Source organism: Protopterus annectens, chromosome 6.part0 (genome assembly GCF_019279795.1).
Source record: "Protopterus annectens isolate FY-2018-M chromosome 6.part0, PAN1.0, whole genome shotgun sequence".
NCBI lineage: Eukaryota > Metazoa > Chordata > Ceratodontiformes > Protopteridae > Protopterus > Protopterus annectens.
The window spans coordinates 1,487,465,173-1,487,478,005 of NC_056737.1; the positions used below are offsets into that span (position 1 = coordinate 1,487,465,173).

A 12,833-nucleotide genomic window follows, 5' to 3' on the forward strand; every position below is an offset into this window, starting at 1 on the left:
TCTGATTTTTCTGGAAAATCCCTGAGAACTAAAATAAATAATGACAGAAATTTGAGTTTCAGAATTTAGATCATATTGAAAATGTATACTAATTAACGACTGTCATTTTAGCAACTTTCTAAGCTTATATGAGCAAGATTTCAAATCTGTCTCTGATTTGGAGCATTTGTCTCCACATTGTTTTGGTTTTGTCCAGAACTATTGTGCTAAGAGGTTGAAAGGTATAGTAGCAGGTACTATAACCCTTCTTAATGTTAACAATCTGTTGCTTTTGTGCTAGTGAGGAAAAAAAAGAGAAAGTGTAGTTGAATAATTAATGAAGAGTACCAAACTGGACAAAAGACTAGACATTACATGCAAAAAGCCTAATTTTGAACTGTTCAAATACAAGTTTATATTATGTGCATATGATTGTAAAATATGTGCTACAAGGTCTCCATATAAACACCTAGAGCTCAGAACACATCACTGTTGAGATCATGTTTAGAACTAACAGGTTACTATGTAGTTTACTACTGAACCTTTAATGACAATGTATTCAGTAAATCCTTACCAATAGATTAGGTCTAAATGGAAATGCTTGTTAACAGTGGTGTAGTGGTTAGCATTGTCGCCTCACAGCAAGAGGTTCTCTGGTTTGATTCTCAGCTCGGGTGCCTTCTGTGTGGGTTCTGCATGTCCTCCCTGCATTCTCATGGGTTTCCACTGGGTGCTCTGGTTTCCTCCCAGATTCCAAAGACTTGCAGTAGTTGATTGGACACTCTAAAATGGCCCTAGGTGTGGGTATGGGCATGCAAATGTGTGTTGTGCACCCTCCGAGGAGGATTTGGCCTTATGTTAGCAACCTGAGCCTATAAAACCTGTAACTGCTAAAGAAACAATGAGCACTAAAAGGTGGTTGTTGCCCGATGAACCACATGGTGCATAAATGGGAGAGAAATGGAAATAGATGGGGAACTCTATGAAGGAAATGATCACGTTATGTACTCCTGATCTAGGTTAACATGTGATACTTAATGCTTAAAACTGGAAATATTGTTTTAGTCAAGGTCTAAGAAAAGTATGAAGACCCATTGCTTTTATTTCAGTCACTGAGTAAAGTTGAATTTAAAGATACAGTAGAAAAGCCCTGAAGTGTTATGGGTACAAGTAAATGTAGGAAATGCTTAACATTGCTAAATTATTTTATTGATTCTTGTGGTATTTATTATGATCATTACTTTATTATTATAGTTTCATGACATATTTTTGTAGCATTTTTGTTGAATGCTAACACTATATAGATATTTATTTCAGTTAGTTCACAATACACTTGCACACATTGCTTTTTCTCAGTTGATGAAACTCTGCGCATCTCAGTCTTACCTGTTTCATCTTATCATACCATCTGATCCCAGATCAGTATTGGTTTTCAGTAATACAAGTTTTTCAAGTATTTGAGATGTTTCATTTAAAAGAAAGCACTAAAAAGGATTGTGAACTGACAGTCAGAAATGTAAAATGTAGTTGTCCGATTACCTTTACAAAAAAAAGCAAAATTTACAATGCACTTTACAAATAAATGTCCATTCTTTATAAATGTGAAATCCTATGTCACTGAAAATATGTTAGTACTAAAAAACTTTCATAGTAAAATAGAGAATGTGTAAAAACTTTAAAAGGAGTTTGAATACTTTATTAATACAGATATTAGTATTTTTCTTCTGTACGACAGACTTCAAATAATAAAGGTAAATGAACAAGTGCATCTAAACAATCAGTTAACTAAGTAAAAAAATACATGGCTTGAAGACACAAATTAAAAATATGAAAAAAATGCAAAGCCAGTTACTTTAACTATCTTTATAAAATTATTGAGAGTGTTATTTTTTTTTACATTTTCTGTTTGGTTGCTTTTTTCAAAGTGATTATTTTTTTTATCCAAGTATAATATTATAACTCTGCAAAGTTTACTTATCAGTGAGTCATATATTTCCAACAATATATGTAGGTACTAAATGTAAGCTTGCATGGGATCTTCATTTACACAGTCTACAAAGCTGAGTAACATTCAGTTTACATAAGGTCCATATGTTCATATATTCATCATCCACTGATCAGGCCAAAAGGTCATCAAGGAATACTATTTCCCTAAAATTGAATCATATAACTAATCACAGATCCATTTATCTAAATTCAATTTCAAACCATTTGTGGGGGTGATTTGCATATAAAAATGGTAATTTATTCCATAATATTGGTATTTTTGTGTAAATGTAGGAACCTTTGATACTTCTATAACTCTTTATTATACAAGCACAATTTGAATCTTTATGAGCTTTTAAACTATTGTTAATATTTAAATCCATGATGGCTAGTAGGACACTGTCATTTAAAGTTTTGTAGGCTGTTTATAGTGTGAAATGTGAAATATGTTTTCCAAAAAAAATCATGTTGCATTTATTTATATGGAACTATATCCCATACTTTCTTGCCAATTAAAAACACCTGGCAAAAATATTAATATTGCAATAATCATCTGAATATGTTATTATAAAGCCATGTTCCACTCATCAGTATATTTATTATACCAACAAATTTTGTTTTTAGGAAAAGTAGAAAAAACAGTGTTAAATAACATTGGTCCCAAAACCGATCTCCGATGGACACCAGACATCATTGTTAGATGGTCATAACTGCAACCATCAATAACCACTGATTATTTCCTACAACCATCAGATGAGGATTGCAATCATTCTTAACTAATATATATTAAATGTTAACAAATGGCAGTACATCAAAAGCCTTGGATAAATTCAAGTAAATAACCAGCCTCTCCCAAACCTAAGTCAAGCACTGATGTTACTAAATCATAAAACTCAATCAAGTTTGTTTGGGTAGACATCTCTTTAATGAAACCATACTGGATGTTATTTTATATATATATTTTTAACTATATTGAGTTTTATGATCTCAGAGAAAGATCTCCCAAAACACTTCCCAATGACAGAAGTCAAACTAGCAGTTACTTACTTCATCACAATTACCCTTTTTATGTATTGGTGTAATGCAAGACATATTCTAGGAACTGGGGACAATAGCTTATTTACACAGGTTTTTAAATTTACCTGGCATTAACAATCCTAACTCCTCCACAAAGTTAGCAATTATCACCAACAAAATATTATTTGGACCCATGGACAAATTCTTAAATTATTTCATTAACAAATTGTAAGTAATAGTAGGACATTTCATACCAGATGTATCAGTAAAGTCCAGGGATTCGGTGAAGCTGGAATTATTTGAGCACATGAAGGAAAATATTTATTAAATTCATTAACTATACTAGTAGAATCCAAAATAGTTTTACCTTTTACCATTCACACTTATAGATCTAACAGTATTTTTAACTTTCCTGAAGAGTTTGCATACATATAATAAGACTTTTTATTGTTAACATCAATTGCCAGTTTAGTTTAATAATTCCTCCTCTTCTCTGTTATAATAATTTGAAGATATGTATTTGTCCTGTTATTTATTTATTTATTCATTTTATTTATGACATCTGTTAACTGGATAATGTCTGACTGGGCCAGGAGCCCATTTTCAGTGGAGACCGGGGGAGAAAAGCTCCAAAACAGTACAATACAAACACAATCATAGTAATTTATATAATGAAAGCAACATTGAAAAAAGCAAATTGAAAAAATAATACATTATAAAAATATAGAGAGAAAAACATTTCATCTCTGAGACAGATTTTAAAATCAGTTTCAGTTAAGCTTTGCTTTATTTAACCTTGTGTTAGCACTAGAGTGTTGGTCCATCGTACATCTCTGTTGAGTTGTCATTGCATCAGAAGCAGAAATCTTGCATTTTCCCAAAACGTGCCACTTGAAATATGTTATGAGTGAAATAATTCAAAGAATTCTACAATTGAGCTGTTTACAAAAAACAGCAAAGGGAAGTAAGGGTTAAAGAAACAGAAGAAATACCCTGTGGATACAAGTGGATACAACTAGAAAATTTGGGGGAATTAAAAATACATCTTGATCTGTGGGGCAGATGAATACAGGAAGTTATCAAGAACTGGGGCAAAATAGGACCAAATCAGTGATTAGTAGAGTTACTCTTGGAGCAGTAGTGGACGATTGTGGATTGCTGGAAATAATATGGGTATTTTTGAGTGGTTGTTACATTTGTAATACAAAACCTCACATAGGACTCAAAGGAAAGGGTGAAGGAAGTTGATAAATGCTGGAGATACAATGTTATATCACGAGATATCCTGCACAAATGACTGAATGTGATAGTGTGAGGAACCTCTACTACATGAATACTGTCTAGGCTTAATGCGTCTTGTGGAGATAAATTAGAAAATTCATGGCACTTTGGTTTATTTGGAATTACCAGAGGCAAGACTAAGTGGCCACTGTGGCCACTGGTAAAATCATCGGTGTGATGTTCTGATTAGTCTAGCAACATTCAAAATAGCTACATCTGGAAAGCTGAAAGTCAGCATATAAGCATACCTCTCAACCTCTTAGTGTATGAAATCTGGGCAGAGCCTAAAGTAATGAAGGGATAAAGGCTCAAAACCAGACACAATTTTTTTTTAAATAGAGCTCTCACAAGCTTAAAAACTTTCCAAAATAACAAGATTTGTTTTAGCATGCATTTTCTGAAGGAAGTGAAGTCTGAAGCTCAAATGTATGTCATTATTTAGTGATTTCAATTCTCAGTGTTTTGCCAGAAAACCACACATTCTGTGAGGAAAAGACCAAAAAAAGTGAGGCAAAAATTTGAACATTCTGTGAAAATCTGGGTAGTTGAGAGTTATGCATATGAGTATAGTAAAAGGTAATATAAAGCTATATGTTAATATTAATAAATAGGAGTAGAAGCAGATGAGTGGAAGAGGCCCTGAATGCTTTATGTGAAGAATATCTAAAGATATACAAAAGGTGTGTGACAAGGTAGAGAGGGATGTGGTAAGGTAGTTTTAATGGATTTCAGAGGTGGAAGCCACTTCTGATCCATGATAGGTAAAGGATAATGCAGTTGGCATGAGTAAAATTCTGTGAAGCCTTCACCTCTAGTCAGCTAAAAGAATTAATGTGACAACTAACAATATTTAAAGCATTATACAGACTGCTATATCTGCACAGCAAATGTATGCTGTAATTTCCTCTTCACTACTATATTAAAAGTAATATTACAATATTATTTTTGCTTTTTTTATTCCACCTTAAGTGTAAAAAGATAGATCTGCTACAGCAAATATACATCCAATTACGTTAATGTATTTGGCATTATTTAAAACTAAGTTTGTGGTATTATTTAATTTCATACGTATATGTATAACTTTTGAATGTGTGCTATACTCTACTTTTGCATAGCTAGAAATTTCCTACACAGGACTCCAGTGGAAGTGAGTTCTTCACTGCTAAACTTATATAGTGATAGAAATGCAATAAAAAATTAGTAAAAATAGCAGCAGCTGCATTAAACTTGTTGTTTATAAAAGGAATCATGAGAATCGTGGTCTGCATTATTTGACATCTTTCAGTACATTTATAGTGAAATGATCAAACTTTCTGTCATGTAACATTATGTTGTTTTCATTGTAAACTGTAGAATGTCTATACAAGTGTACACAAAACACATTGTTATCAGGGTGTGTGACGCCTGCATGTGTGTGTGTGTGTGTGTGTGTGTGTGTGTGTGTGTGTGTGTGTGTGTGTGTGTGTGTGTGTGTGTGTGTGTGTGTGTGTGTGTGTGTGTATAGCCTTAGTATAACATCAAATTAACTGAAAGCATTTGCTCCTGCCTGTTATTAATGACTTGGATACTTAGTATGACTCTGAACACCTGGAGTTTTGGAAACACATGGCAGAAAAATGACAATCTGACAGTTATGAACAAAGCCTATTTCATGGTTGAGAAATAAGGAAGGGGCTTTCCTAAAGTGGAAGTACGGTAACAGGCAACAGCAAATGCATTTGGTTAGGTCAATGTTCGCATGACTGTTCAAACAGCACTCATCAAATCTAGTTAAAACTGAATTATTTTAGCAAGAATAAATTCAATCCAGAAATCCATCCAACACATCTATTTCACTGCACGAGTATTAAAGATATCAAATGGACAACTTTCCTGAAGAAAATGTAATTCCTGATAACAGCATATATAGTCATCTCAGACAGACATGAGAATTTCCTACAGCTGCTAATGACAGAAGGCAGTCAGGTGTCCTGGAAACATGAGTTCTAATAGTACATACAAAATGTTGGAGACATGGAGTCCTTTTATTTTCCATCTCTCCGATGAATTCTCATTGGCATGTTTCTAGCAGTCTACCACCCTTCATTCAGTATTTTTTTAATATATGCAATAAGCACTAATGAATCTCTTTCCAATATTACTCACCTCATTACCTTCTCAAGAAAACTTCTTTTTATATACTGCTCTGAAGAAGTGTCCCAAATACTGCAGATACATATTTTCACATACCTCAAAACTGCACGTATCACTCTTGATTTCCTTGTGTTATTTTTTTTATATCTGTAAAGAGGTCACTCTATTCATGTGAATGAACATGCCTTTCATGTCTCTTTCATTTTTCACATAAATCAAACCTAGTAAGTAAGAAACAATTTCTGTTAGTCAGTTTGTATATAATAGATGTTGTACATCCTCTACAATTTCACACAAGTTCTGTCCTTATTATTTTGTGATGGAACATAACAAATCATCTGCCTGACTTTGTAGGGAGAACCCAATGACTTTATTTGCAGCATAGTAAAACAACTGCTGTCATCCAATAATAAACAATCACTGTACATCTTAATTACAGGCTGCCCTCCTAAGACATTGATATTCTAGTTTGAGATTTATAAAATGGTTATTCTCTAACACAACTTCTTCTTTTTTATTGCAAAACAATTGATATACAAGGTACTTGAATCATACCTCTCAACTGTTCAGATGTTTGCAGAATGTCCCGATTTATGCCTCATATTGTTTTTTTTCCCCCTAAAGATATTTGGGTTTTCTCGCAAAACATTGACAATGGATATCAGAAAATAATATCAAAAATTTAAGTTTCAGATTTTATACCCTTCAGAAAACCCAAGCTAATGCAAAATTCTCTAAGAGCAAAATTAAATATTTTCCCCATTTTTGGGCCTTTGACACTACCCCCCAATTACTTAAGGCTTTGTTCAAATTTAGGTTGAGAGTTAGGACGAGAATGTAAAACAAAGCAGTACTCATTCAAAGCTTCTCAAAACTTCACTACATATAAATTAGAGATACGTAGGCTTAGCATGACTGCACTAGATTCCTTGCCCTGTGCACAGGGGTTACTATTCCATACATACCAGTCTGAGACACCTACTTCATAAATTTGCACAATAACCATACATAGTAGGAATGTCTATTGGATAGACAATATGCAGCAGAAGCATGATGACTGACAGAAATTACGTTTAAAGAATATCAAGAAAGGGGCAGACCCCCTGAGCATAGTTTAAGACACCAGTCCTATTGGTCCATAGGGATTTTTATGAATCCATCCCTGCTTGCCCATTCCCTGACTGTACAATGAATTCATTACCGGCAACACAGCATGCCCACAAAATGTGAGTGATGTGAATTAATGCATTGTTCATAACACAGCTTGTGAACATGCTTCTGAAAGAACTTTGGAAGGCTAATCTGCCGGGGTCTTTTGTTAGTTTCCAGAAATTCACAATTCCATGTCAACCACCAGCTAGTACTTGCATTAAACAAGTCCATTTCGTATACAATAAGGACTTAACAACATCTAAAAGATTTGTACCATGGATTCAATATTAACTTTTATTTCTACCTTAAGAATATAATTTAATATAGGAGGAACAAAGGATCAGATTTTGTGTACCTAATTACATTTCCAGAATTTATGTACAATATCTGATTTATTCTATCCACAGATCTCAAATATCTGAACTACTATGCCATAGCCATTTTACTATCCTCACATATTCAATATTCTTTATGAATAAAATTAATCCAGTCCAGAAACATGTTGGAAAATGGCATATTAAGATTACTGTCTAGACTCAGTTCTACATTCCTGCAGTATATTGCAAGACAAAAAACATCCACCCCAGCCCTTGGGAGCAATGCATGCCCTTAACCATCTTTAGTCTATGGGTCCTTATGTTCAGAATGTTTGTTCTTTCAGCAGAACCTAAACATTTTTTCTTGGTTACATTGGGTTTCTTGATACTACAGCTGGAAAGAAAACACAGTTTCATTGTGGTTATCCTTGGCTACTGTTAATGTTGTCCTTTGGGACTGTTAGCCCCAAGCTGCATTCTATTCTCACTGTTACCTATAGAAAAAGAAAACACTCCCCAGTGCTCTATCTGGCTGAAAAACTTGATGCTAACCTTAATTTGAAGGCATGACTGCAGTGATCCATACATTACTGAGACAGTCAGAAAGGGTACCATGTTAGCTTAGTAATAAGGTTGGAACAGTCTTGTGCTTGTCATGTCAAGCAAGCATGAGGAATTCTTCTCTCTTTCCATCTCTGTGAGGGTGTTGTATGCAGACACCAGTATGTACGGGGTGTTGTATACAGACACAAGCATGTTCAGGGTGTTGTATACAGACACCTGTATGTATGGGATGTTGTATACAGACAACAGTATGTTCAGGGTGTTGTATACAGACACCAGTATATATGGGGTGTTATATAGAGACACCAATATGTTCGGGGTGTTGTATACAGACACAACCATGTTCAGGGTGTTGTATACAGACACCTGTATGTTCAAGGTGTTGCATGCAGACACAAGTATGTTCAGGGTGTTGTATACAGACACCAGTATGTACAGGGTGTTGTATACAGACACAAGCATGTTCAGGGTGTTGTATACAGACACCTGTATGTTCAAGGTGTTGCATGCAGACACAAGTATGTTCAGGGTGTTGTATACAGACACCAGTATGTATGGGGTGTTGTATACAGACACAAGCATGTTCAGGGTGTTGTATACAGACACCTGTATGTATGGGGTGTTGTATACGGACAACAGTATGTTCAGGGTGTTGTATACAGACACCAGTATATATGGGGTGTTATATAGAGACACCAGTATGTTCAGGGTGTTGTATACAGACACAACCATGTTCAGGGTGTTGTATACAGACACCTGTATGTTCAAGGTGTTGCATGCAGACACAAGTATGTTCAGGGTGTTGTATACAGACACCAGTATGTACGGGGTGTTGTATGCAGACACAAGCATGTTCAGGGTGTTGTATACAGACACCTGTATGTATGGGGTGTTGTATACAGACAACAATATGTTCAGGCTTTTGTATACAGACACCAGTATATATGGGGTATTATATAGAGACACCAGTATGTTCAGGGTGTTATATACAGATACCAGTATGTTGTTGATGTTGCCACACATCGTTGTCATGTGTTGACAATCCTCTTCTACTGTTTTTTGAAAGTTCAGCAAATATAGACCCTTCTAGGTCTGGATATGATATTGGTTTCAATGTCAGTCTTCCCGCTAGAGACAGGCTATCTGCAAAGTTCTCTCCTTTCTGTCCTCCCTTGCAGTTGACTACATAGATCTTTTCTTTGGCCTTGCAAGTGCTATAATTGCAGTCAGGGAGCTATTAAAAGTCACCATTAACTGGCACTTCAAATGGCCTTTCAAAATGACTGCATTTCCTTCATTTATACCATACTTTGAATCTCAACCATTAAATTCTGGGTGCCCTCCACCGAAAGGCACTGTTTCAAGCTTTTCTGCAGACCCACATAAAGTTGTTAAAATGGGACTAGTCACATGACTGTGCTCTGTACTGTGTTACTCAAAAGTGACAGTTTGTGCCTTTTTTTTTTTTTTTTTTAATATCCTTCTGAGGCTATATCATAGGTTCATAGGTAGGTACTAGGCTATTGGCCTTGGTACACGAGGTTAAAAAAAGAGAGATGATGTCCAGTTAATGCACAAGCAATATAATAGCACAAACATAAAATCAGAACTTGCTCAGGAAAGATATCTACCGAGACAGGTATGATAAAATAATAACATCTGTGTACCTACTGTTGAATACAACCCCTCTATTACCATTTGCTATTTCAATAGTTGTTATTAAGCTAAAGATTTGAAAATCTATGCCTGCATGCCACCTCTGTTCACAAACATTAGTCAAATTATAAAGAAATGTATTATATTCCTCAGACACAAGCATACTGCTGAAATTTCAGGTCACCATGTGCAGTACGTTTTGCAGATCTTCAAATATAAAATGATTAATTCATACAGACTTGGTCTATATTTTTGGTATCATACTTTATAGACTTTACTTTTACTAATGTGCCATTTCTACCACTTTTGTAAAGGAGTAAATATTATTGATCCATAACTGCTAGACATACCTTAACCATTTTTTGCACATTATTGGACAAATACTTTAAAAAATCCATACCGTGTGGCACTCAGTGATCTCAGAAAAGTCACTAGTTACAGCAACCTTTTTGCAGACTGTATGCATTTTCTTATATTGAAAGTTATTATATCAACATTTCTACTATGAAACCAACTTCCTGAAAGACAATGAGCTGAATGGATGAAAAAGAAAAGCCTGAAATAGAGAAGGTCAAAAAATTATTTTAGTAAATTTTTGCAGTGGAGCTTGTCCCCAGAACCCCCTGAAATTATATATGCCAACTTCACAGTTGCACCAACTCAAAGAAGGGATAATCTCGCAAAACAAGTGAGTCATTGCCTGCACACACTCAGAAATCATACCAAAAGTGATTTCCAATGGGAAATAGAATTTGACATTACAACACTCTTTTTTTAACGCACTACTGATGCTAGAGCAATTTCACTGCTAGCTATTGTAGGGAAGACTTTATCAACAAGTGTCCCTATCATAAATTTAATCTGACGAAAAACAGAAATGCAAACTGCTGTAGATTATTCATTGTCTTATCAGTGATGACAAGTTTGTTAACGGACTTAGTGAAGACACTGCTCATTAATTTTACGTCATCTCATGAAAATCTTTTTATGATTTGTGGTCGCCACATCTGTAATTCTACCCAGCCTTCCTTCAAGGCTCCGCTATTATTCTTGAAAAATTATTATAGTATGTGACAATAGCAGATAGATGATAAAATTGTTTACTTCAGGGATGAGAAATTATTTACTTCACTTTGTATACTAAATAGATTTAAATTAAGTATAGCAGCCAATCAGAATCACTAAATGAACCTCCTTCAAGGGATGTTAAATCTATAAAACTTTCTGCTGAATTTTCAGTAGCAGCTCACAAGTCAGGTTCACAGATCTAGGATTCACTTCAGGGAGAGGATGTGAAATTGAACATTCTCTTGTAACAGTCTTTTTTATAACTTTTATACCTAAAATTTAAAAAAAATCTTTCTATAAAATATTAACTGGCAAATGTACTACTTAAACGTCTTATGACCCAGTTGTTTTTCTATTAATGAACTGCTGACAATCTTCACTTCACCTTCTAATTTTACAAAAATGCCATGTGACCAGAAAAATGAAATTGAAATTTTGAGAAGCCCAGAAAATGAAATAAAGGTAGAGAATATTTCACTTAATAAACTCTTGCATTCTAAGTGAAATGTATCACTTTTTGGCATATGGTTACATATATACTACAACTGTATAAATGGAGATATGCACAAATAACACACACGCACAAACACAGGAGCTCACAACATTGTTGTGTTTGGGTAATAAATAAAAAAAATAAACACTTACAAGGGCTTGAGTTATGGTTTATTTTTAATCACTCCTTAATTTTTGTTGTTGGGCACAAACCTGGCCACATGGGAGCAAATACAATAAAAATACTTGCCCCTGTAAACTTTTATTTCTGTAATAATTTTATTCTGCAGACCAGAACAAGACATAGAACGATGGAGTAAGAGCAGGAATATTTGCTTATTTCATTTTATTTGAATATGAGTAATGTAACAATATAACATATACCTTATATAAGATTTAAAATTATGCCAACAACATTCTGAACAAATCATTGAATTAAAGGGGTACAGGAAGCTTCATTGTTCACCAGCGTTGATGGGGGTAAGATTGTCATACTTGTTTTAACTAAATGTTAAAATTCTAATACCCCTTATTTTGGGACATTGCAAAAACTATAAACTGGGTACTTATCATTATAGTACATATTTCCATTTTAGAATAGGCTGATATACTGAGCAGCATCTACTAACATGTAATTCTGAGATGTGCATGTTTGTATTAGATAATGTAGTGTGCGTGTGTGTGTGTGTGTGTGTGTGTGTGTGTGTGTGTGTGTGTGTGTGTGTGTGTGTGTGTGTGTGTGTGAGTGTGTGTGTGTGTGTGTGTGTGTGTGTGCGCGTGTGCGTGTGTGCGTGTGTGTGTGTGTGTGTGTGTGTGTGTGTGTGTGTGTGTGTGTGTGTGTGTGTGTGTGTGTGTGTTTCATGTGGTGTCAGAATGTATATGTGCTGGGTGGGTCTTTTTGTGCCCATATGTTAAATAAGAAGAAGGGTATCTCTCCAGTAAATTTGCATTAGTGACTATGAAAGAAAATCCAGTTAAGTAATTCTAACATGGTGCTGATTCAAGCTATTTGACTTGGTTGCACAAATGATATCTGGGAGCACATATTCCTTCATTGTATTCTATTATGTTTGTTGACTGGGTAGATGGGCTGGTCTTGGGACCGTTTCCAGCCCTGTCCTGGTTACAGAAGTTACAACATTACAGGGTATATAAGTCTGAGTGTTTTAAGCTGAAATATAATATTCA

The 12,833-nt window shown here is 34.7% G+C and overlaps 1 protein-coding gene and 1 long non-coding RNA gene across 2 annotated transcripts in view; one reads left to right on the top strand and one right to left on the bottom strand.

Annotated features, from left to right (window-relative positions):
• ARHGAP15 (Rho GTPase activating protein 15) overlaps positions 1–12,833 on the top strand; it is a 3,416,769-nt gene that overhangs the window by 1,530,524 nt on the left and 1,873,412 nt on the right. The gene's annotated exons all lie outside the window — the stretch shown is intronic.
• The window catches only part of LOC122804832, a 248,528-nt gene that overhangs the window by 214,326 nt on the left and 21,369 nt on the right, over positions 1–12,833 (bottom strand). Inside the window, exon 2 of the long non-coding RNA XR_006365246.1 lies at positions 6,493–6,617. This is a non-coding gene — a long non-coding RNA (uncharacterized LOC122804832). The remainder of the gene's footprint in view (positions 1–6,492; positions 6,618–12,833) is intronic.